This window comes from Hyla sarda, chromosome 3 (assembly GCF_029499605.1).
Source record: "Hyla sarda isolate aHylSar1 chromosome 3, aHylSar1.hap1, whole genome shotgun sequence".
Taxonomy (NCBI): Eukaryota; Metazoa; Chordata; class Amphibia; order Anura; family Hylidae; genus Hyla; species Hyla sarda.
In genome coordinates, this window is record NC_079191.1 from 164,554,065 (window position 1) to 164,580,054 (window position 25,990).

Sequence of the window (25,990 nt, forward strand, 5' to 3'; positions counted from 1 at the left end):
GGGCTGACAGTGCTGTATACCACATGTTTTATTGGAGTATTACTTTAAAGAAATGCTCCGTATATTTTTAATACAGCATTGACAAATTTTGCTCAGCATAACTTTGATCATTTGTTATTCATAGGACAGAATTAGAGTTTAATAAGGTCATTGCCACCGGAGACTGCTCCGGCAAGAGACCAATACATTACCTTTATTAAAAGCCTTCCCTCTAAATGACATCACTAAATATTCCATTTTAACACAGCGGTATAAAATCATTTTCAGTCAGTGTGCTTGACAATTACAGAATGCAAAGAGTTCTGTACGAGAACAGGGAATGTGCACTGAGGTGGTTTCTGGAGAGCTCCTTCTGAAGGCTGTGAAGTGTTTAAAATGAGGATTGCTGAAAGACATCAACTCGCCCTGACATTATCCTCCCAAGGTGAAGTGCTCCACACATCTGTGCTGCAGAAACATTGGAAAGGACTGATTACCATTAACACTCGCAGCCACATCTACTATGTGATAAATTAACTCAGCAATAGATGAATAGGAGGTTTGACCACTGTATGATGTCACCGGGTACAAATTCCAAAGGTGTGTTCAGGGTTAACTAAAAGGGTAAGCAAATCTGAAATACTAGAATAAAAAAGATCCAGCCTCTGTACATTTCTATTGACACCTCATCATTCTATCGAACCCCTGGGGATATATAGAATTTTTTATGCTGATTGAGGAATTTTGCTATCTCTCATGTGATCATCAAAAACATTCCCTGGGAAATGTCAGAGAAATAAAGGGCTAAATTACTATAAAAAAGTATATATAACTGCTTACAATTTGGATTTTATTTCTTGCTAAGGCTGTAAACATGAATCCTTCCAGAGAGAGATGAATCTGCAGAGCAAGCGGGGGTGAACACAGTGGGAATAGGTTATTTGGAATAAGCAAAACATGGGTGACTTATAATGGATTTACCAGATCACGTCTATCTAATTACAATCGCTAGAACATGATCCCACAGTCACCAAAGTCAAACACTCAATTACCAAAAAGAACATATATTTATATATCAAGATAAGACATAATTAATCACGTAAAGAAGTTAGCTGAAATTGGCTTGAAATCTTTAAACACTTTTCATTATCATCATGATGATGGAAATTATATTTCTTGTAATTGTATTCCATTACTGATAAAAAGTAATTATGCATCACCGAGCATATTTATTGGATTAATGGGAGATTTATGGCTCATTTTCATTAAAGAGGAAAGCTTTTAGCAAATGTTATCTGTTTCAAGGGATATCCTTTATTGCAGGTGCACAGAAAACAGGTTGTCTGCATTTAAGTATTTAAGTCACTATCTTCTTGTTCTCACCCATTAGCATCAATTCTAATTTCATGTATTTACCCATAATTGTTTACCTTTAATATTCAAACGGCTCTGGGGTAGAAACACATTCCCTTTCCAATGCATTCTAGGAAATGAGATGTTTGTGTAGAAAAGAGTTAAAATAATAAACAATTGTCAACTACATAATCACATACTGTAGTTATCAAACTAGTTAAAACGTTTCAATAAAGATATAGCTTTAAACACAATAAACATATAGCTTTGGCATAAACAGAAATCACAATACGAGGACTAACAATGGACAGAAATCTTTGAAAACTATAAAACATCCCATAACCACTGTGGTCATATTCCTCTGAGACTCAGAAAGTTTTAGAGCAATTGCTGGTTCAGGTCCTAAGTGGTCCTACTAGAGTAGTGAGATATTTGCTCGTTTTTCCACAGACTCTCGCTTATCCTCAGTGATGACTCTCAGGACTTGTGAAGTGACTGTGTAGACATTCTCTGACACTAAGGTTCTCCATTTCCTTGTCTTACAGTGGATACTTAGAGCCCCAACTGCACAGCTCCACTCAGACAGTTGTCTTTTCTTCATTCATTTCTCCAACCATTTAGGTCACACAGTGGCTGGATCCAGGCCTTCTTTGCCCACACACCTTTAGGAGCCTCTCCTAGGCTCTCCTGGCACCTCATACGGTTACGTCATACACTCTGGCCAGCTCACTACATAAAATGGCTTAGCACACACAGGAAGAGATAAATACATTCTGCCACAAAGAAAGATACAAAATTGCAAGACCGCACTAGTACAAAGACAATTATTTAGTGTGAACAGTAATATCTCAAAGCGCATGGATCATAACTGTAGACCAGAGGGAATTGTAAGTCTGGAGGCTCTCACGTATTAAAACAGTAATTAAATATATGCAGCAAAAAGATAGTAGAAAGCTGAGCACTCACGAGACGACTGATTGTTCAAGGCAGGAAGGTAGCTTTCAATCCCGGTCTTCCATAGCGGGGAGGCGGACGATGGTACAAGGTGAGCCTCAGACCCCGGCCACGGACCGTATCACACCCTCTGACGCTTCATCAGGCCATGTATGCGTGTACGTGGCCTGATGAAGCACCAGAGGGCGTGATATGGTTCGTGGCCGGCGTCTGAGGCTCCCCTCGTACCATCCTCCGCCTCCCCACTATGGAAGACCGGGATTGAAAGCTACCTTCCTGCCTTGAACAAACAGTCGTTGCGTGAGTGCTCCGCTTTCTACTATCTTTTTGCTGCATATAAGAGATAAATACAATTTGTTATATTTTTAGAAAGGGTAGACTTAGACTAGACTAGACTTAGTCTAACAATGTGCCAGATTTATCACAATGATTCATGCTGGCTTATCTATTTTAAGTTTTACCATCTTTAGTTGGCTATCTTTTATATTAAAAATGTGCAGCAAAATTTGGCACACCTTTGGTGCACTGTGTCATATTTAAGCCCTGCCCCCTTCCAGTGAAGCTGCATCAGCAAATTTCTAAAAAACATACAAAATGTGGCACAAGTAATTTTTGCACTTAAGGACCAAGGGCGTACCTGTACGCCCGTGGGATTTTCTACCCCCGCCGCGTGCTGGGCGGGGACCGGACCGGGATGCCTGCTGCATCCCGTGACAACGCCAAAGGAGGTCCTGAGACCCCCCCCCCCATGTCGGCAATTGCCGCAGATCATCTGCGGCGATTCCGGTAATATGGGTCACTTGTGACCCGATAACCTAGAATTAGAAGGTGATTGGTGGTGTACTATACACCGCTAATAACCTCCTGTTGCTGGGGGGAGGTGGCAATCCCGTCACCCACCCAAGAGCGGTGCTATTGGTCGGATGATCATCCTACAAATAGCAGCTCGTAGAGGAGGGGTTAATGTCCCCTTCTCTCAGCTCTGCTTGTCCACCAAGCTCAGTCAGCGGGCAGAGCTGAGAGAAGAAGCCAGGGACCCCCCTCTGTCAAGATCTGTGCCCCTCAGGGCAGAAGAAGTGGTATCCTGCCACCTGTAGTAAGGATGAGTTTTTTTTTGTTATGGAAAGGTAGTTGTGTAAAAAAAAAGTAAAAAAAAGTTAACCCCCCCTGACCCCCTAATAGGTCCTTAAACGCCCTGCATCCCGAGTCCTTAAGGGTCCTCTGCAGATTTTGCAGCCTGACCCGGGCCCTTTTAGGGTTTCAGGGTGCTGTGACTTACCACCTTTTTTTTTTATTTATGATAACAGTGTGTGATTTGTAATCACACACTGTTATATATAGGAAATGGAGAATGGAGTCCAGCTCAGTTGCAAGTAAAATCCTATTTATTGGCAGACAAATGCAGGAACACAAGGGGTTACGCATTTCAAGCGCTAAAAGCGCTCTTAACCCCTTAAGGACTCAGCCCATTTTGGCCTTAAGGACTCAGACAATTTAATTTTTACATTTTCGTTTTTTTCCTCCTCGCCTTATAAAAATCATAACTCTTTTATATTTTCATCCACAGACTAGTACGAGGGCTTGTTTTTTGCGTGACCAGTTGTCCTTTGTAATGACATCACTCATTATATCATAAAATGTATGGTGCAACCAAAAAACACTATTTTTGTGGGGAAATTAAAAAGAAAAACGCAATTTTGCTAATTTTGGAAGGTTTCGTTTTCACGCCATACAATTTACGGTAAAAATGACATGTGTTATTTATTCTGAGGGTCAATACAATTAAAATGATACCCATTATTACATACTTTTATATTATTGTTGTGCTTAAAAAAAAACACAAACTTTTTAACCAAATTAGTACGTTTATAATCCCTTTATTTTGATGACCTATAACTTTTTCATTTTTCCGTATAAGCGGCGGTATGAGGGCTCATTTTTTGCGCAATTATCTGTACTTTTTTTTATACCACATTTGCATATAAAAGACTTTTAATACATTTTTATAATTTTTTTAAATTAAAATGTATTAAAAAAGTAGCAATTTGGGCTTTTTTTTTTTAACGTTCACGCCGTTCACCGTACGGGATCATTAACATTTTATTTTAATAGTTCGGACATTTACGCACGCGGCGATACCAAATATGTCTGTTAAATTTTTTTTTACACTTTTCGGGGGTAAAATAAGAAAAAACGGACATTTTACTTTTTTATTGGGGGAGGGGATTTTTCACATTTTTTACTTTTAATTTTACATTTTTTTATATTTTTTTTTATACTTGCATCCTTAAGGGGTTAATCATACATGTGTATGATTAAGAGTGCTTTTAGCACTTCAAACGCGTAACCCCTTGTGCTCCTGCATTTGTCTGCCACTAAAGTGGATTTTACTTGCAACTGAGCTGGACTCCATTCTCCATTTTCTACATTCTCCACGGTGTTGTCCAGCACCAGGAGTCTGTGCTCCATCTGTCCGGGCGGGGTGAGCTGGTTGGACTGCTTTTGTCTCCTACTGTTATATATAGTATACACCAAGCACATACATTACACACTTCCACGCACACACCACTTCCCCCCCAATGCCCCCCCCAACCACCGTAGAAAAAAGGCAATGGCCCGCCGGGCATATGCAGCTGAGGAGGCATACGCTTTATTTGCCTCCGACTCCGAATGTGCTAGTGAGGACGAGGAAGATCCTACTTTCTGTGTTCTTTCTCGTCCTCCTCATCATCTAGCAGTGATGATGAGTCCCCCAGAAGGCAGCTGAGATGCTGCCAGACGAGGCCACGCACCCCCCCCATGAAAGTGACCCAGTGGCTGACACAAGTACGAGGATCCATGCCGCTCGTAATAGGAGTCCGACCACCCAGACAAGCGAACCGGAGCCTCCTTCCGGTGAACCTATCTGGAGACCCCAGAGGGATGTCAGCCACGGATTCTTGAGTTTGTTGGCGACTAAGGAATCCAGATTGACACGGCCGGATACACTGAAATATACTTTTTTAGTTATAATTTCAGTGACGACTTTTATTTAGGATAATTTCAAAACATATAAAACACAAACACAGCGTGGACAAACAAAAGTGGGAATCAGGGAGCAGGGGGAGACAATGAAGAGGGTAAAGAAATAGTCCAGGTGTGCTAAGCAATGGTACAAAGAGACAAGTATGTCAAAATGAAATTGAATAGATCATATACACATAAGGCACATACATGGGCAACGTTGCCTCATTAATAAATGTGCACGTATCAAATACAATACAAATCACATGAATAAAGTGCCAAAAGTGTACAAAATAAACTGAGAAAACAAAGTAATTAAAAAGCACACAAACTGGATCACAAGAAGATGAAGACCACATGTAATGGTGGCATGAATCAAAAGAACTCCCTCCGCTCCCCAATTTACCCACCAGACCTCCAACGCGTTTCACCCAGCGGGGCTTTGTCCAGGACCACTCCTGGACTATTTCTTTACCCTCTTCAAAGTCTCCCCCTGCTCCCTGGTTCCCACTTTTGTTTGTCCAAGCTGTGTTTGTGTTTTATATGTTTTGGAATTATCCTAAATAAAATTTATTTTATTTTACATATGGTCAGTTTTCAAGGGGTTTTCCCTTTTTTTGGTTCTATAATCTAATGGGGGAGCAAACGAACTTGTACACCCAACAGTTCATTGCCCACCACACTGAATCGCTTTGGCTAGATCCAATGAATGGTATGCCGTTAATGTAGCCAAAATAAGGACATTTTGGGGCCTCGTGCTGCATATGGGCCTAGTAAAAAAAAACGGTGTCAGGATGTACTGGAGTGGGGACGTCCTCTACCAGACCCTGCTTTACGCTGATAATGAGGCATGTTCCCCCCTGAGGTGATCCCACCTAAGACCAGCTTTACAAAGTGAGGCCGGTCATAGATCACTTTGGGGCCAAATTTTGGGAGACCTAAGTACCCCTCAGGGAGCTCTCAGTAGATGAGTCTCTTATCAGCTTTAAGGGGAGACTCATCTTCTGCCAGTATATTCCCTCGAAGTGGGTGCGGTATGGGTACACTTGCAAGTTTAGAGTATATGAGGAACGGGATTCCCGTATTGAACCACCAGAATGTCCCCCCATGTTAGCGTGAAACTGGGTGTTAGCGGGAAACTTGTTTGGGACCTTGGACAACTTTTATACCAGCATCCCTCTGTTCACATCCCTTGCCGCCAGATCCACGTCTGCTTGTGGGACCGTGTGAAAGAACCAGAGAGGCCTCCCTCTAAATTTGATTCAGACACCTATGCCCATGGTTGAGTTCCTTGCCCTTTCTCATGAAATCCTGTTGCTGGTCAGGTGTAAGGATAAGAGGTATGTTCTTATTCTGACCACAATTCATGTTAACGGCAGCTCACCTGTCCCTGTGCGAGGTACCACAACAACGGTCCTCAAGCCCGATTGTATTCTGGACTACAATCGGTATATGGAGGGAGTTGATCTCTCTGATCAAGTCCTTAAGCCATACATGGCCATGCGGAAAACACGGGTATGGCACAGGTTGCCATGTACAATTCTTTTGTACTGTCCCAGTACACTGGAAACACAGGGACATTCCTCCAGTTCCAAGAAGAAGTCCTCAGGGCCCTGATCTTTGGCGACCGGGAAAGAGCAGGCCGGAGGTCCCAAGGAACTGGAGTTATAGGTGCCAGGATTTTTCCAAAAATGGGTCATGGGTCACTGAGACACTATCATCGGGGACTTTTTTATGTTGCCTCAAATGCGCAGCGCTCTCTCTCCACCTGAGCACATTTGAGGCAACAGGTTAGAAATGGCCACACAAATCACATTCCCAGAATGATGATTCAGAGCATAGGGTTTGGAGTGGGCATATTTTCTAGTTTTGGCTATGCTCTGGGTCATCATTCTGTCATCAACATAACCTATTTTGTCATTTTACGGCCCACTGTACCCCACTTTAGTAACTTAGTGTACCCAATGTAACGTGTTCCTTGAGGGGGGGGGGGGGGGGGGTTCGCTGTTCTGGCTCCATAGAAGCTCAGTAAATGCTCAAGGCCCCTGACTGCGCTCCTGCTCATTCGAGACCTGGTGTGCACCTGCAGAGCTGTTTACGTGAAAATATGAGGTATGTCCTTACTCAAAAGAAATGTATTTACAAATTTACAGTGACATTTTCTTCTATTACCACTTTTGAAAATGAAAAATTTGGGGTAACCCCAACATTTTAGTGTAAAAAAAATCCCATTTTTCCTTTTCACAACCAACTTTAACAAAAAGTCTTCAAACAAGTAACAGTATGGCTCACTGTACCCCTTGTTACGTTCCTTTAGGGGTGTAGCCTCCAAATAGTATGCCATGTTGTTTTTTTTTTTGCTGTCCTGGCACCATGAGGGCTTCCTAAATGGGACCTTCTCCCCCAAAACCATTTCAGCATTGTAGTGCGCCCAAAGTGCACTTGAAATCCACACATGGGGTATTTCCAGACTCAAAAGAGATGGGGTTACAAATGTTGGGGGGCATTTTCTCCTATTACCCGTTGTAAAATGTAAAATTTTGGGGAAAACCAGCATTTTAGTGAAAAAATCATTCACTTACACATCCAACTTTAACAAAAAGTCGTCAAACACCTGTGGGGGGTTAAGGCTCAGTGTACCCCTTGTTACGTTCCTTGAGGGGTGTAGTTTCCAAAATATTATACCATATGTTTTTTAATTTTTTTTTTATTTATTTTTTTGCTGTCCTGGCACCATGGGGGCCCCCCATAATGGGACATGCCCAGCAAAATCTGCATTGCAAAAGCCAAATGTGACTCCTTCTCGTCTGAGCATTGTAGTGCGCCCGCAGTGCACTTGACGTCCACGCATAGGGTATTTCCATACTCAGAAGAGATGGGGTTACACATTTTTGGGGGCATTTTCTCCTATTACCCCTTGTAAAAATTAAAAATTTGGGGAAAACCAGCATTTTAGTGAAATAAAAAAACCACTTACACATCCAACTTTAATGAAAAGTCATCAAACACCTGTGGGGTGTTAAGGCTCACTGTACCCATTGTTACATTCCATAAGAGGTGTAGTTTCCATAATAGTATGCCATGTGGTTTTTCTTTTGTTGCTGTTCTTGCACCCTAGGGGCTTCCTAAATGTAACATGCCCCCCAAAAAACATTTCAGCTAAATTTGCTTTCCAAAAGCCAAATGTGACTCCTTTTCTGAGCATTGTAGTGTGCCCGCAATGCACTTGGTGTCCACACAGGGGGTATTCTCATACTCAGAAGAGATGGGGTTACAAATTTGGGGGGGGGCATTTTCTCCTATGACCCCTTGTAAAAATGTAAAATTTGGGGGAAAGCCAGCATTTTTGTGGAAAAAAAAATGTAATTTACACATCCTTAACGAAACGTCTTCAAACACCTGTGAGGTGTTAAGACTTACTTTACCCCTTGTTACGTTCCTTATGGGGTTTAGTTTGCAAAATAGTATGCCATGTGGGGGGGTTTGTTGCTGTTTTGGCCCCATAGAGGCTTCCTAAATGTGACATGCTCCCCAAAAACCATTTCAGAAAAACTCACTCTCCAAAATCCCATTGTCGCTCCGTCCCTTCTGAGCCCTCTACTGCGCCCGCCAAACACATATTAGGTATTTCCTTACTCGAGAGAAATTGGGTTAAAATTTTTGGGGAGATTTCTCTCCTTTTACCCCTTGTAAAAATTCAAAAACTGGGTCTACAAGAACATGCGAGTGTAAAAAATAAAGTTTTAAAATTTTCTCCTTAACTTTGCTGCTATTCCTAAAGGGTTAACACACTTACTGAATGTCATTTTGAATACTTTGAGGGGTGCAGTTTTTATAATGGGGTCATTTGTGGGGTATTTCTAATATGAAGGCCCTTTAAATCCACTTCAAAACTGAACTGATCCCTGAAAAATTCAGATTTTGAAATTTTTGGGGAAAATTGGTAGACATATTGTATATGTGAATCAATATATAATTTATTTGGTATTTTTCACCAAGAAATGATGCAAGTATCACTGAAAATTTACCACTATGTTAAAGTACAATATGTCTCGAAAAAACTATCTAGGAATCAAATTCATAAATAAAAGCATCCCAGAGTTATTAATCCTTAAAGTGACAGTGGTCAGATGTGCAAAAAACGCTCTGGTCCTTAAGGTGAAAATGGGCTTGGTCCTTACTCCGGTGGAAAACTTTTTTTTTTTTATAATATCTTAATCCTTCCAGTACTTATTAGCTGCTGAATACTACAGAGGAAATTATTTTCTTTTTGGAACACAGAGCTCTCTGCCGACATCATGACCACAGTGCTCTCTGCTGACACCTCTGTCCATTTTAAGAACTGTCCGGAGTAGGAGAAAATCCCCATAGAAAACATATTGCTGCTCTGGACAGTTCCTAAAATGGACAGATTTTAGCAGAGAGCACTGTGGTCATAATGTCAGCAAAGAGCTCTGTGTTCCAAAAAGAAAATAATTTCCTCTGTAGTATTCAGCAGCTAATAAGATTTTTTAATAGAAGTAATTTACAAATCTGTTAAACTTTCTGGCACCAGTTGATTAAAAAAAAAAAATTTACGTTTTCCACCGGAGTACCCCTTTAAGGGGTTAAACCAGTTTTGCTGCAGGCAGTTTGATTTATTTCCTGTTGCCTGCTCCTCTATATCACTATCTCTTTGCCCCTGTTATGTCAGTACCATCTGATGGCAATAAGATGGTAATACAGTATAAAAGCTAAGCATTGAAGTACAGTACACATTAATAATAACAAAAGGCAAATAGCACTATAATCTTTCCCAAAATAAGTTGGTGATAAGTTGTTGCTTTAATGTCACAAACAAGCTGGACCACTCATTATGAATGTCACGATTCGGCTTACGGGTTGTGGATCCGCTGTGTCAGCGAGGGATTGGCGTGGACCGTGCTAGTGGACCGGTTCTAAGAGGCTACTGGTTTTCACCAGAGCCCGCCGCAAAGCGGGATGGTCTTGCTGCGGCAGTAGCAACCAGGTCGTATCCACTAGCAACGGCTCAACCTCACTGACTGCTGAGAAGGCGTGGGACAGAAGGACAAGGCAGAGGCAAGGTCAGACGTAGCAGAAGGTCGGGGGCAGGCGGCAAGGTTCGTAGTCAGGATGGATAGCAGAAGTTCAGGTACACAGGCTTTGGACACACAAAACGCTTTCACTGGCACAAGGCAACAAGATCCGGCAAGGGAGTGCAAGGGAGGAGATCAGATATAGCCAGAGAGCAGGTGGAAGCCAATTAAGCTAATTGGGCCAGGCACCAATCATTGGTGCACTGGCCCTTTAAGTCTCAGAGAGCTGGCGCGCGCGCGCCCTAGAGAGCGGAGCCGCGCGCGCCAGCACATGACAGCAGGGGACCGGGACGGATAAGTGACCTGAGATGCGATTCGCGAGCGGGCGCGTCCCGCTGTGCGAATCGCATCCCCGACGGCCATGACAGTGCAGCGCTCCCGGTCAGCGGGACTGACCGGGGCGCTGCAGGGAGAAAGACGCCGTGAGCGCTCCGGGGAGGAGAGGGGACCCGGAGCGCTAGGCGTAACAATGAATAAATGTGATTATAATGATACGCAATTTAAACAGTTTTTCTACTATTGTACTACTAAAAAGAAAAGGTAATTTTTTTAAAAACAAAATTAGTATGCTTAAAACTGTCCTCTTCTGACCCCAATAACTTATTTAGTTTTCCATATACTGGTCTGTATATGGGCTTATTTTTTACACCATGATTTGTATTTTTATTTTGGTATTGATGGGACTTTTTGATCACTTTTCATGATTTTTTTTGATACATGATGGGAAAAATACTGTTGAATGCATAGCATTGAACAGTAAGATAGGTGCTCTACTAATACAGCCTGGCTCTCTCCGGCTGCATCACTGGAGAGCCGAGAAGGCGGTTGAAGGCGGTTGAAGAGGACCACCTGAACTAGCCAGAATGCAGGATCTTATTCGTTAGATGAAGTGATCACGGCATCTAAAGGGTTAATTGTGGACAGCAGCAAACACCCTGACTTGAATTGTTATCAAATAGATGTACATCACCACCTAAACAACCAAGTTGATTCATACCTAGGCTGTTTGCTTTCTCTGACAGACACCATGAGCCCAGACCATATGGACTTCCGGGTCACCAGATTACACAATTGGTCAAAACTTGCCCAGTTTGCCATGAGTTTTCTGTCTTGTCCACCCTCCAGTGTAGCATCAAAGAGAATGTTTAGCATGACAGGCATCATCATCACCCCTATGCAAACAAGATTTTTACCAGTGTTGTGGAAAAACTCAAATTTGTTAAAATGAATCAGGCATGGATCAGTGAGGAATTTAAACTTCCTGTACTAGGTCCACCACTGCCTGTTGTCTGTTGGCTACTACAACTATCACTAGTCCACCCACCACTGCCTGCTTTACTCTGGCTACAACTATCACTGTCCACCACTGCATGTCATCCACTGGCTACTTCAACTATTACCAGTCCACCTCTGCCTGTTGTTCGTTAGCTACAACTACCACCAGTCCACCACTGCCTGATGTTTGCTAGCTACTACAGATACTGCTAGTTCACCCCTGCCTGTTTTCCATTGACTACTACGACTATCACTAGTCCACCCACCACATCCTGTTGTCCAATGGCTACAACTACCCTAGTCCACTACTCTTGCTGCTGCTACTACCAGTCAGGCCTTCACATACACAACTCATGATCCCCCCAAAAAGAATAATTTTCTGGGCTTTTCATACAAAAGCTATTTCTTCTTCTTCACTATTTTAGGACACCAATCCTGTTGCAACTCCCAAAAGGGAGAATTTTTGGATTCTTAATACCGGGGATACTTTATGCACCTTTATTTTAGTGTTAGAAAGCAAACAAAATCCACTAGTGTAGTGTGTCTGTAAACAAGCATGTTGCTGTAACATTGACATTAACTTAATACCACTTGAAAATTCCTATGTAACCCTAGCAGTGTTATACAGGGCATTACAGCTCTTTTGAGGCTTACTTCATTGCCAGCTCACATAGAACTTGTTTTCAGTGAACCACACTTTTTCGAAAAGGGAGCCCAGCGAACGAAACTTTTGCAAAGCTTGCTTAAAAGGGTACTCTGGTGGAAAACAATTTCTTTTAAATCAACTCTTTCCAGAAAGTTAAACAGATTTGTAAATTACTTAAAATCTTAATCCTTCCAGCAGCGGGATGTTTCACATGAATTTCTTTCCTTTTTGAATTTCCTTTCTGTCTGACCACAGTGCTTTCTGCTGACACCTCTGTCCGTATCAGGAATTGTTCAAAGCAGGAGAGGTTTGCTATGGGTATTTGCTCCTACTCTGGACAGTTCTGGAAACAGACAGAGGTGTCAGCAAAGAGCACTGTGGTAAGACAGAAAAGAAATTCAAAAAGAAGGGAACTTCCTGTGAAGCATACAGCCGCTGATAAGCACTGGAAGGATTTTTTTTAATAGAAGTAATTTACACATCTGTTTAACTTTCTGGCATGGGTTTATTTAAAAAAATATTTTCCACCGGAGTAACCTGTTAACTCTAATCCCAATAGAACATTTTGCTCACATTTCTTTCCAAAACAAACTTAACATAACTTTTTCTTAAAATTGCAGTCTCATTCTTTTTTTTATGCTGCTTAATCTCCTGTGAACTTTCAAAGTAAATTAATTGCATCTTAGAAACTCAATCTGACACCAAGAGTGCAAGGTTTGAAATACTTTACAAATCAATTTCTGAAAGTTACAGATGTGTTTCCTTTTTGGATCACTTACCCTGAAAATTATTTAACGTATTGAGAAAATATCATATATATATATATATATATATATATATATATATATATATATATATATATATATATTTATACACAAATCTCAAAACATGATAAAAAAAAGGAGAGTGTGCAGAAGATATCAGAAGGTCATCAATGAACATGTAAGTAGGATTAAAATAAAAAGACCCAACCCCAAGTGGTTTATGTTATGTTCAGGTAATCCCAACAGGCCAAAGGTCAGAACATCACAAGTCTTGTAGTCTTATAGCTACATTTTACCATGTTTTTGTTTAGAATGCTGCTCATGTAAACTCATATAATTATATTTCTGTGTATAGGCTTCTTTTTATAATAAAATTGGTAAAGAGACATCTGAATCACTGTTTACTCTATCCCTGAAGTGCACAAACTATACTGGTACTTTACATTGGTGTGACTGGTGGGGGGCGCTCTCCGTTTTTTTTTTTCCCCATCTGGAGGAAATTAACTCAATGTCAGCTTTCCTGTTCTTGTTTCTTACTCCCTGTATTGTTGAGTACAGTATATTATTTTATGACAGATATTAGCATAGAGCTTACAAAAGGCAATGACTCATATTTGACTTTTATTTGACAATATTTTGGAAACATTATGAAGTATTATGTATTATTTTGGAAGTCTTATGAATTGCAGCATTATTCATTAAGTCCCTACATCATGTGAAAAGACATTTTGCAGCATATTGGAAAAAACACTCACAATCTAAATGTTTATATTAAATGTTTACATTGTACTTACATGTTTAGAGTGTCGAAATAGCTAATTATTCACAAATACTCTAAATATTATGAATAGTGATGCTCTTTTCTGTTTAATCTTAAAGGAGTACTCTGGAGCAAAATATTTATTGCACATTGTAAAGCTAGCCCAAAGTTATATAATATCCTAAATTACCTTCGTTGCGCTAACTGCACGCTTATTGACTTTTCGGAAAACCGGAAGTGCAGCCAGTATCTCACAATTATGAATTTTGTTCCCCTGTATTCAGCCTGCCGCGGCCATCTTCATAACGAAACGTCATCACTGTAAAGATCCTCCCCGCTCCCATATTTTACATATTCAGATATTCCTCGTTTGCGCAGCCGTCATTGGCTGGACTGCGCAAACGACTCTGAATGCCTCCTGCCTATCACATGAAGCTAAATGCGCACTCAGCATTTCCCCGGGAGCGAACATGTGACCACTCCTGGCCAATGATATCCCGGTTAGTTACGCTGCCATAACTAACAGGGATATTCTTCAAACAAGTTACACATGATTTCAATGTGTAACGTTTCAAAGGGGCGGGTTTAATATAATTACCAGGGAGGGGAAAAGATGAGGTAGAGGAGGGGGTGAGAAGGACTGAAGCACGGAGGGACTGTAAGCTGGAGCAAGGCAGCATGGGGGATGACGATTTTTACGTCATCCTCCACACCACCATAACCCGGAAGAACCGGGAAATTTGCGGCGCTGCAGCGGGAAAACGGCCAGACTGACTTCTGAAAGAAGGACATTGATAGAAAGGTAAAGCCGCGGGGAACATTTTGAGCTAAAAGAATTGTGCACCATAGTACTCCTGTTTCTACTGATCATTGCACATTGGGGTCTTGTCACATTTTTGTTGAGATGAGCAGAAAAAAACCTGACAGAGGCTGCATTCACAACTCGTTTTAAGCACACGGTTGCTGGAACCTGCTGGGGGAGGGGAAAACCGGGCACTCCCGTACCCCAGCCGGACCAGCGCTGAAATCCATTTACTTTAATGAGCCGACCAGAGTCAAATGGTGACTCCGGTCGGCTCATTTTTGACCCGTATGCGGTTTCCTGACCGGACCTAAAACCATAGTATACTACGGTTTTAGGTCCGGTCACAAAACCGGATACAGGTCAAAAATGAGCCGACCGGAGTCACCATTTGACACTGGTCGGCTCATTAAAGTAAATGGATTTCAGTGCTGGTCAAGGTAGAGTGTTGCCTGAGGTGAGAGGCTCATCTTCCATCTTCCCTCATGGTCAGGACAGCCCTGACTGTACTGAGTTGGCTTGCATTGGTTTCTTTTGGCTTTACAGAGGCAGTAACACAAATCTATAGCTTGTCCTTACTTCTACACTGAAGGCAATAATTTCAGATTATGCTGCTTAAGGTTGTGCATATTATTATCGGTCAAGGTGCTACATATGTGGGCAATTCTGCTGGAGGAAAATTATATTTCAATCAATTCAGGATGGACAGACATGGCATCTTTTAAATGTAAAATTTTGCCATTTTGGAGATACAGATATTGGGGGATATTTAACAAAGGATTTAGACTGGTTTTTCCTGTCTTAATTTGTCGCACAGAAAGTCGCAGTCTAAATATGTGCAAATTTTTTGCGACTTTTGCTCTAGAGGATTTTTAGAACATGATGCATTCTAGTCTATTCAGCAACAAGTCGCATCGGCTGAAAGTAGGCCAATATGTCAGACCATGTTGGAGCAGGTTTAAATACAGTCTAAAACATAGATTACAAAGTCTGTGCACAGAATTTATCAAGAGCTGTGCGCCTTTTGATAAATTAGGCGCCCAATAGACCAGCCTGACCCTCTGTGGTTTGGTCTACATTGATGCGGGACATTGACAGCTTTGATAAATATCCTCCATTGACTCACCAACGGAAAGTCTAATTTTCTCCTGTCTTTGCTGCCCTCTTATTCTCCTGCTTGGCCCCCCTGCAGGGGACGGTCTATGTGTAAATCTACACTTCATGACATGAAAAGGAGGCCTGACCTAGATTGGAATAAGACGGAGAACCAATCCAGGCTTTCTTTCCACATCATGAAGTGCAGCCTATCCTATGTGCCTTACCAACGTAACACTGCACTGGGTTTGAGACATTGGGAGGGTTCTTGACAGTCACAGGGAGGACATAAGGACTTCAGGGAAATGTAGTTTACTGCATGCACATGGCAGGAAGAGACAAAATGAAAATGGACTGACAACTGAACAGAATGAGGGGCTTCAGATAGCTGCAAATTTGGCAGCAAGGATAAGGATGGCTACAGTCACTTTCATGCCATGTGGAGTATGTTTTTTTTTTTTAAACAGAAAATCCCTTTAAGTTCTAATAGTATATTTAAACATGTTTAAATAGGATTTAAAAAAAAATGTACAGAGAAACGACAATTAACCTTCGGAGGGTAAGTAAGTAAGTAAGTAAGTAAAGAAGCTATACAGTGTTAAAGGGGTTATCCCCCATAAGGGGATTTTAGTATGTGCCTGGCAGACAGTAATGGACATGCTTAGGAAGGATCTGCGCTTGCCTTGGGGCTAAATGGCTATGTTATGAGATTACCATAAAACTGTGGCTAGCTTTTTGTGAACTGGTATTTCCTGTTTGAGTTTTCTTCTTTTGCAAAAAAAAATCCCATAATTCCATTTTCCTCCCTCCCCCACATCAGCCACCCCACCCATGAACGCATAAATGACCTGCATCCATTCAAAAGACCTGTGGTTTTCAATCAGGGTGCTTACAGCTATTGCATTAGTTTCAGATTGATCTCTATCCCACCAAGTGATCGCTCCACCCATTGAAGCAGACAGGCTCCCTGTCATCAGCTGACTAGTTAGTCAGGTCTCGGCCGCATTGCATCCTGGGAAATTCTGAGACAACAGTCATTTTGTATGCTGTTAAAAATAAGAAGAACAAAGAGAGATGGATCCAGCTCGTGCAGATAAAAAGATTTTAATCTATAAGACAAGGAGGATACAAGTAACACGTTTCAAGCGCTGAATGCGCTCTTAGTCATACAATTTTTGCATAGTACATGCGGGTTTATATAGGTGGGGAGCAATTCCGGTCGATCACAGATCATGTGACCGGCAGGGATTAACCCCTTACACATAGATATAATATGGTATAGGCAAATAGAAAAAAATGCATAAATGATTGAAGCACAAAATATGTGTGTAACATATGATCCAGATAAGGAAAACATAGGAAAGAAAAGCTTAAAGTTACAATGGGAGAATAATAAGAAAATAAATGAACAAAATTGCAAACATGTTCAGGAACCGGGGATGTCACAGGAGTAAACAGAAGATGTATCACATATGAATTAATGTTTATATATGTAGTTTACTAATCATAATCCATAAAAAAAGGAAAAAAAAATTGATGAACTATAAAGTGAACATATGTTAAAAATAAATATTGGGGTAAAAATCACATAAGAATTGTGAGAAAACCGTCACACACAGGTACAAACACTATATTATGGACTACACTAACTTTACAGCCCCTGTAGCATAGTCAAATAAAAAAAATTCCTGGAATACCCCTTTAAGCTAACATCATGTACATGCTCTAGCCATGATATATGTGATGCATATTTCAAGATTAAGAAGTGTGTTACTGTAGATTTGTTCTGCATTTTGAAAAGTCTGTATTGCTTTATTAAAAGAATTGAGAGAAAGTAAAACTGTGACAAGGCTGTGGAGCAAAAAAGCCCAAACAACCCACAGGTGCCTCATTCCACAGTATCCACTGAAGCTTATCCTGTTGAGTGTAGCAATAAGACTTCCGTACATTGGCAGCACACTGTAGACATCATGCAGTGGTAATGTGATAGCACACAAACTAAACTACAGTCATGGCCGTAAATGTTGGCACCCCTGGAATTTTTCAAGAAAATGAAGTATTTCTCACAGAAAATGATTGCAGTAACACATGTTTTTGCTATACACATGTTTACTCCCTTTGTGTGTATTGGAACTAAACCAAAAAAGGGAGGAAAAAAAAAGCAAATTAGACATAATGTCACACCAAACTCCAAAAATGGACTGGACAAAATTATTGGCACCCTTTCAAAATTGTGGAAAAATAAGATTGTTTCAAGCATGTGATGCTCCTTTAAACTCACCTGGGGCAAGTGACAGGTGTGGGCAATTTAAAAATCACACCTGAAAGCAGATAAAAAGGAGAGAAGTTCATTTAGTCTTTGCATTGTGTGTCTGTGCGTGCCACACTAAGTATGGGCAACAGAAAGAGGACTTGAGAACAAAATCGTGGACAAATATCAACAATCTCAAGGTTACAAGTCCATCTCCAGAGATCTAGATTTGCCTTTGTCCACAGTGCGCAACATTATCAAGAAGTTTGCAACCCATGGCGCTGTAGCTAATCTCCCTGGGCGTGGACGGAAGAGAAAAATTGATGAAAGGTTTCAACGCAAGATAGTTGTTACGCCTAGCGCTCCGGGTCCCCGCTCCTCCCCGGAGCGCTCACGGCGTCTCTCTCCCCGCAGCGCCCCGGTCGGTCCCGCTGACCGGGAGCGCTGCACTGTCATGGCCGTCGGGGATGCGATTCGCACAGCGGGACGCGCCCGCTCGCGAATCGCATCCCAGGTCACTTACCCGTCCCGGTCCCCTGCTGTCATGTGCTGGCGCGCGCGGCTCCGCTCTCTAGGGCGCGCGCGCGCCAGCTCTCTGAGACTTAAAGGGCCAGTGCACCAATGATTGGTGCCTGGCCCAATTAGCTTAATTGGCTTCCACCTGCTCCCAGACTATATCTGCTCACTGCCCCTGCACTCCCTTGCCGGATCTTGTTGCCTTGTGCCAGTGAAAGCGTTTAGTGTGTCCAAAGCCTGTGTTACCTGAACTTCTGCTATCCACCTTGACTACGAACCTTGCCGCCTGCCCCGACCTTCTGCTACGTCTGACCTTGCCTCTGCCTAGTCCTTCTGTCCCACGCCTTCTCAGCAGTCAGCGAGGTTGAGCCGTTGCTAGTGGATACGACCTGGTTGCTACTGCCGCAGCAAGACCATCCCGCTTTGCGGCGGGCTCTGGTGAACACCAGTAGCCTCTTAGAACCGGTCCACTAGCACGGTCAACGCCAATCCCTCGTTGACACAGAGGATCCACTACCTGTGAGCCGAATCGTGACAGTAGATCCGGCCATGGATCCCGCTGAGGTGCCGCTGCCAAGTCTCGCTGACCTTCCCACGGTGGTCGCTCAGCAATCGCAGCAGATTGCCCAACAAGGACAGCAGCTGTCGCAGTTGACCGCCATGTTACAGCAACTTCTGCCTCTGCTACAGCAGCAACCATCTCCTCCGCCAGCTCCTGCACCTCCTCCGCAGCGAGTGGCCGCTCCTAGCCTCCGCTTGTCCCTGCCTGACAAATTTGATGGGGACTCTAAACTCTGCCGTGGATTTTTGTCTCAGTGTTCCCTGCATATGGAGATGTTGTCGGACTTGTTTCCTACAGAACGGTCTAAGGTGGCGTTCGTAGTAAGCCTTCTTTCAGGAAAGGCCTTGTCTTGGGCCACACCGCTCTGGGACCGCAATGATCCTGCCACAGCCACAGTCCAGTCCTTCTTCGCTGAAGTCCGGAGTGTCTTCGAGGAGCCAGCCCGAGCTTCTTCTGCCGAGACTGCCCTGTTGAACCTGGTCCAGGGTAATTCTTCAGTGGGCGAATACGCCATCCAATTTCATACTCTTGCTTCCGAGTTATCATGGAATAACGAGGCTCTCTGCGCGACCTTTAAAAAAGGCCTATCCAGTCGCATCAAGGATGTGCTGGCCGCACGAGAGATTCCTGCCAACCTGCAAGAACTCATCCATTTGGCTACCCGCATTGACATGCGTTTTTCTGAGCGACACCAAGAGCTCCGCCAGGAAAAAGACTTAGATCTCTGGGCACCTCTCCCACAGTATCCGTTGCAATCTACGCCTGGGCCTCCCGCCGAGGAGGCCATGCAAGTGGATCGGTCTCGCCTGACCCAGGAAGAGAGGAATCGCCGTAGGGAAGAAAATCTCTGTCTTTACTGTGCCAGTACCGAGCATTTCTTGGTGGATTGCCCTATCCGTCCTCCACGTCTGGGAAACGCACGCACGCACCCAGCTCACGTGGGTGTGGCGTCTCTTCGTTCTAAGTCTGCTTCTCCACGTCTCACGGTGCCCGTGCGGATTTCTCCTTCAGCCAACTCCTCCCTCTCAGCCGTGGCCTGCTTGGACTCTGGTGCCTCTGGGAATTTTATTTTGGAGTCGTTTGTGAATAAATTCAGCATCCCGGTGACCCGTCTCGTCAAGCCGCTCTACATCTCCGCGGTCAACGGAGTCAGATTGGATTGCACTGTGCGTTACCGCACAGAACCCCTCCTGATGTGTATTGGACCCCACCACGAAAGGATTGAGTTATTCGTCCTTCCCAACTGTACCTCTGAGGTCCTCCTCGGTCTGCCATGGCTCCGGCTTCATTTTCCCACCCTTGATTGGACCACCGGGGAGATCAAGAACTGGGACTCTGCCTGCCATAGGAAGTGCCTCTCCCCCCCTCCCAGTCCCGTCAGGCAAGCCTCAGTGCCTCCTCATGGCCCCCGTCCTGGTGTCACACTGCCCCGTGCCAGGCTTCGCCCTCTGCCCTCCCTCCCCATTCCCACTCCTGCTGTGCTGCCTGCCGTTGAGGAAACCCTCCATTCTTTCCCGGTGTCCTCATCCCAGGGGAGGCAGTTACCGGACAAAGAAAAGGGGAGACCTAAGGGGGGGGGGTACTGTTACGCCTAGCGCTCTGGGTCCCCGCTCCTCCCCGGAGCGCTCACGGCGTCTCTCTCCCCGCAGCGCCCCGGTCGATCCCGCTGACCGGGAGCGCTGCACTGTCATGGCCGTCGGGGATGCGATTCGCACAGCGGGACGCGCCCGCTCGCGAACCGCATCCCAGGTCACTTACCCGTCCCGGTCCCCTGCTGTCATGTGCTGGCGCGCGCGGCTCCGCTCTCTAGGGCGCGCGCGCGCCAGCTCTCTGAGACTTAAAGGGCCAGTGCACCAATGATTGGTGCCTGGCCCAATTAGCTTAATTGGCTTCCACCTGCTCCCAGACTATATCTGCTCACTGCCCCTGCACTCCCTTGCCGGATCTTGTTGCCTTGTGCCAGTGAAAGCGTTTAGTGTGTCCAAAGCCTGTGTTACCTGAACTTCTGCTATCCACCTTGACTACGAACCTTGCCGCCTGCCCCGACCTTCTGCTACGTCTGACCTTGCCTCTGCCTAGTCCTTCTGTCCCACGCCTTCTCAGCAGTCAGCGAGGTTGAGCCGTTGCTAGTGGATACGACCTGGTTGCTACTGCCGCAGCAAGACCATCCCGCTTTGCGGCGGGCTCTGGTGAACACCAGTAGCCTCTTAGAACCGGTCCACTAGCACGGTCCACGCCAATCCCTCGTTGACACAGAGGATCCACTACCTGTGAGCCGAATCGTGACAATAGTACTGGTGAGGGATAAGCAGCCCCAAACAAGTTCCAAAGGTATTCAAGCTGTCCTGCAAGCTCAGGGAGCATCAGTGTCAGCACCAACTATCAGTCGACATTTAAATGAAATGAAACACTATGGCAGAAAACCCAGGAGATCCCCACTGCTGACACAAAGACATAAAAAAGCAAGACTACATTTTGCCAAAATGAACTTGAGTAAGCTAAACTCCTTCTGGGAAAATGTCTTGTGGACAGATGAGACCAAGATAGAGCTTTTTGATAAAGCACATCACTCTACTGTTTACTGAAAACGAAATGAGGCCTACAAAGAAAAGAACACAGTACCTACAGTGAAATATGGTGGAGGTTCAATGATGTTTTGGGGTTGTTTTGCTGCCTCTGGCACTGGGTGCCTTGAATGTGTGCCAGGCGTCATGAAATCTGAGGATTACCAACAGATTTTGGGTTGCACTGTACAGCCCAGTGTCAGAAAGCTGGGTTTGCGTCCAATACCTTTGTTTTTCAGCAGGACAATGACCCCAAACATATGTCAAAAAGCACTCAGAAATGGATGGCAACAAAGCGCTGGAGAGTTCTAAAGTGGCCAGCAATGAGTGCAGATCTAAATCCCATTGTGGAGAGATCTTAAAATTGCTGTTGGAAAAAGGCACCCTTCCAATAAGAGAGACCTGGAGCAGTTTGCAAGGGAAGAGCGGTCCAACATTCCGGCTGAGAGGTGTAGGAAGATTATTGATGGTTATAGGCAGCGACTGATTTCAGTAATTTTTTTCAATTGGTGTGCAACCAAATATTAAGTTATGGGTGCCAATCATTTTGTCCAGACCATTTTTGGAGTTTGGTGTGACAATATGTCCAATTTGCTTTTTCCCTCCCTTTTTCGGTTTAGCTCCAATACACACAAAGGGAATAAACATGTGTATAGCAAAACATGTGTTACTGCAATCCTTTTCTGTGAGAAATACTAGAAACATTTCAGGGGTGCCAACATTTACGACCATGACTATATATATATATATATATATATATATATATAGGTTTTCACCTAAAATGCTTCCCAAAAATCCTGCTGACTCTGACACCCCTTGTATAGGTGTCTCACGGTAAAAAAGATCTTGTTCCAGAATTCTGATCGCGGCGATGTGTGGTATTAACCCTTTAGAAGCGGCGGTCAAAGCTGACCGCCGCTTCTAAAGCGAAACTGAAAGTGACCCGGCTGCTCAGTCGGGCTGTTCGGGACCGCCACGGTGAAATTGTGGAGTCCCGAACAGCTGACCGGACCCCGGGAGGGCCCTTACCTGCCTCCTCGGTATCCGATCGGCGAATGACTGCTCCGTGCCTGAGATCCAGGCAGGAGCAGTCAAGCGCCGATAACACTGATCACAGGCGTGTTAATACATGCCTGTGATCAGGATGAGAGATCAGTGTGTGCAGTGTTATAGGCCCCTATGGGACCTATAACACTGCAAAAAAAATTTACAAAAAAAAGTGTTAATAAAGGTCATTTAACCCCTTCCCTAATAAAAGTTTGAATCACCCCCCTTTTCCCATAAAAAAAATAAAACAGTGTAAAAAAAAAAAAAATAAACATATGTGGTATCGCCGCGTGCGTAAATGTCCGAACTATAAACATATATCATTAATTAAACCGCACGGTCAATGGCGTGCGCGCAAAAAAATTCCAAAGTCCAGAAAAGCGTATTTTGGTCACTTTTTATAACATTAAAAAATAAATAAAAAGTGATCAAAAAGTCAAAACTTCAGATCACAGCGCAAAAAATTAGTCCTCATACCGCCCTGTACATGGAAAAATAAAAAAGTTATAGGGGTCAGAAGATTACATTTTTAAACGTATAAATTTTCCTGCATGTAGTTATGATTTTTTCCAGAAGTGCGACAAAATCAAACCTATATAAGTAGGGTATCATTTTAACCGTATGGACCTACAGAATAATGATAAGGCATAATTTTTACCAAAATATGCACTGCGTAGAAACGGAAGCCCCCAAAAGTTACAAAATGGCGTTTTTTCTTCGATTTTGTCGCACAATGATTTTTTTTCCCGTTTCGCCGTGCATTTTTGGGTAAAATGACTAATGTCACTGCAAAGTAGAATTGGCGACGCAAAAAATAAGCCATAATATGGATTTTTAGGTGGAAAATTGAAAGGATTATGATTTTTAAAATGTAAGGAGGAAAAAACGAAAGTGCAAAAACTGAAAAACCCTGAGTCCTTAAGGGGTTAAGTGCTTAACTATGTCCAGCAAGAAATGTACTGAAAAAATATAGGTGAATGCTTAGAAGTTTACAGTAGAATTATATGCCTCAATAATGTGCTATGCCATCTATGAATAACAGGCAGTAAAATGAACAAAATGCACTAAGGCGAAGTGCAAAAAAACTACTAACGTCTGAAAGTGAGTGGTTTACAAATTTGCTGTCATGTCTGCTCATGCATGCAGCCATAGCAAATTTCACACATTTTGTTATTATTTCTGGACTCCCTTGTTATCAACCAACATGTTTTTGGAACTGCTAAGAGTTATTGTGATTACCAAAGTACATTAAGGATCTACATCAGTAGTGGTGAATCGATTAGGCAGTGGCTGAGTAAGGGTTGTAGTCAATGGAGTATATGAGCAAAGTCTTGTTACCAATGGGATACCTCAGGGATCTGTACTGGGATCCATTCTGTTTAATATCTTTATTAGTGATATTGCAAAAGGTCTTGATGGTAAGATATTGGTCTTTTTGCTGATTACACAAATATATGTAACAGGGTTGATGTTCCTGGATGGATACGCCAAATAGAAAAGGATTTGGGTAAACTAGAGGAATGGTCAGAAGTCTAGACACTGACATTTAACATGGATAAGTGCAAGATAATGCACCTTGGGTGTAAGAACCCTTGGAATAAAGAACATGTAATACAGTCATAACCTTAGTATCTGAAGAAGGGATTTAGGGTCCATGATTTCACAAGACTTAAAGTTCATGTCAAACAGCAACAGGAAATGCTAGCAGAATGCTGGAGTGTATAGGGAGAGGTATTAGCAGTAGAGAGGAAAGTGCTCATGGGTGTATAGGGAGAGGTGTTAGCAGCAGAAGGAGGGAAGTGCTCATGCCACTGTACAAAGCACTGGTGAGAACAGTTTTGTGCGCAGTACTGGAGACCAGGAGACTGTATCTCCAGAAGGATAAAGATACATTGGAGAGTTCAGACAAGAGCTACTAAACAAGTACATTTATTACAGAATAAAATTTACCAGGAAAGGATAAAGGACCCTAAAATGTATAGCTTGGAAGAAAGACGAGACAGAGGACTTTTAAATACATAAAGGAAATCAACACGGTAAAGGAGGAGAGCATATTTAAAAGAAGAAAAACTACCACAAGAGGACATCATTTTACATCAGAGGGGAAAAGTGTTTCCAATTTTTCACAAAATTTTCAAAATCGGAATTTTTCAAGGACCAGTTCAGTTTTGAAGTGGATTTGAAGGGCCTTCATATTAGAAATACGCCATAAATGATCCCATTATAGAAACTGCACCCTCAAAGTATCCAAAATGACATTCAGTAAGTGTGTTAACCCTTTAGGTGTTTCACTGGAATAGCAGCAAAGTGAAGGAGAAATTTCAAAATCTTCATTTTTTACACTCACATGTTCTTGTAGACCCAGTTTTTGAATTTTTACAAGGGGTAATAGGAGAAAAAGCCCCCCAAAATTTGTAACACAATTTAACTCGAGTAAGGAAATACCTCATATGTGGATATAAAGGGATCTGTGGTGCACTAGAGGGCTCAGAAGGGAAGGAGCAACAATGGGATTTTGGAGAGTGAATTTTGCTGAAATGGTTTTTGGGGGGCAGGTCGCATTTAGGAAGCCCCTATGGTGCCAGGACAGAAAAAAAACACATGGCCTACTATATTGGAAACTAAACCCCTTAAAGAACGTAACAAGGGGTACAGTGAGCCTTAACACCTCACAGGTGTTTGACAACTTTTTGTTGAAGTCTTATGTGTAAATGAAAAAAAAGATTTCTTCACAAATTGCTGTTTTTTAATTTAGGGGTTATAGGAGAAAAGTACCCCCCAAATTTGTAACCCCATTTCTTCTGAGTATGGAAATACCCCATGTGTGGATGTCAAGTGCTCTGCTCAGAAGAGAAGGAGCGCATTGGGCTTATGGAGACAGAATTTGGTTGGAATGGAAGTCCATGTGCATTTACAAAGCCCCCCGTGGTGCCAGAAAAGTGGACCCCCCCACATGTGACCCCATTTTGGAAACTACACCCCTCACAGAATTTAATAAGGGGTGCAGTGAGGATTTACACCCCACTGGCATTTGACAGACCTTTGGAACAGTGGGCTGTGCAAATGAAAGTTTACATTTTTCATTTCCACGGACCACTGTTCCAAAAATCTGTCAGACACCTTTGGGGTGTAAATGCTCACTGTACCCCTTATTATGTCACATGAGGGGTGTAGTTTCCAAAATGGGGTAACATGTGTGGGGGGGGGGGTCCATTGTTCTGGCACTATGGGGGTTTTATAAACACACGTGGCCTTCAATTCCGGACAAAATTTCTCTTCAAAAGCCCAATGGTGCTCCTTCTCTTCTGAGCATTGTAGTGCGC

At 43.1% G+C, this 25,990-nt stretch overlaps 1 long non-coding RNA gene across 1 annotated transcript in view; it reads right to left on the reverse strand.

Annotated features, from left to right (window-relative positions):
* Window positions 1-206: 206 nt before the first annotated feature.
* The window catches only part of LOC130360666 (uncharacterized), a 46,123-nt gene continuing 20,339 nt past the window's right edge, over window positions 207-25,990 (reverse strand). Inside the window, exons 2-3 of the long non-coding RNA XR_008890752.1 lie at window positions 1,410-1,462; window positions 207-447 (exon numbers count right to left, since the gene is read on the reverse strand). This is a non-coding gene — a long non-coding RNA (uncharacterized LOC130360666). The remainder of the gene's footprint in view (window positions 448-1,409; window positions 1,463-25,990) is intronic.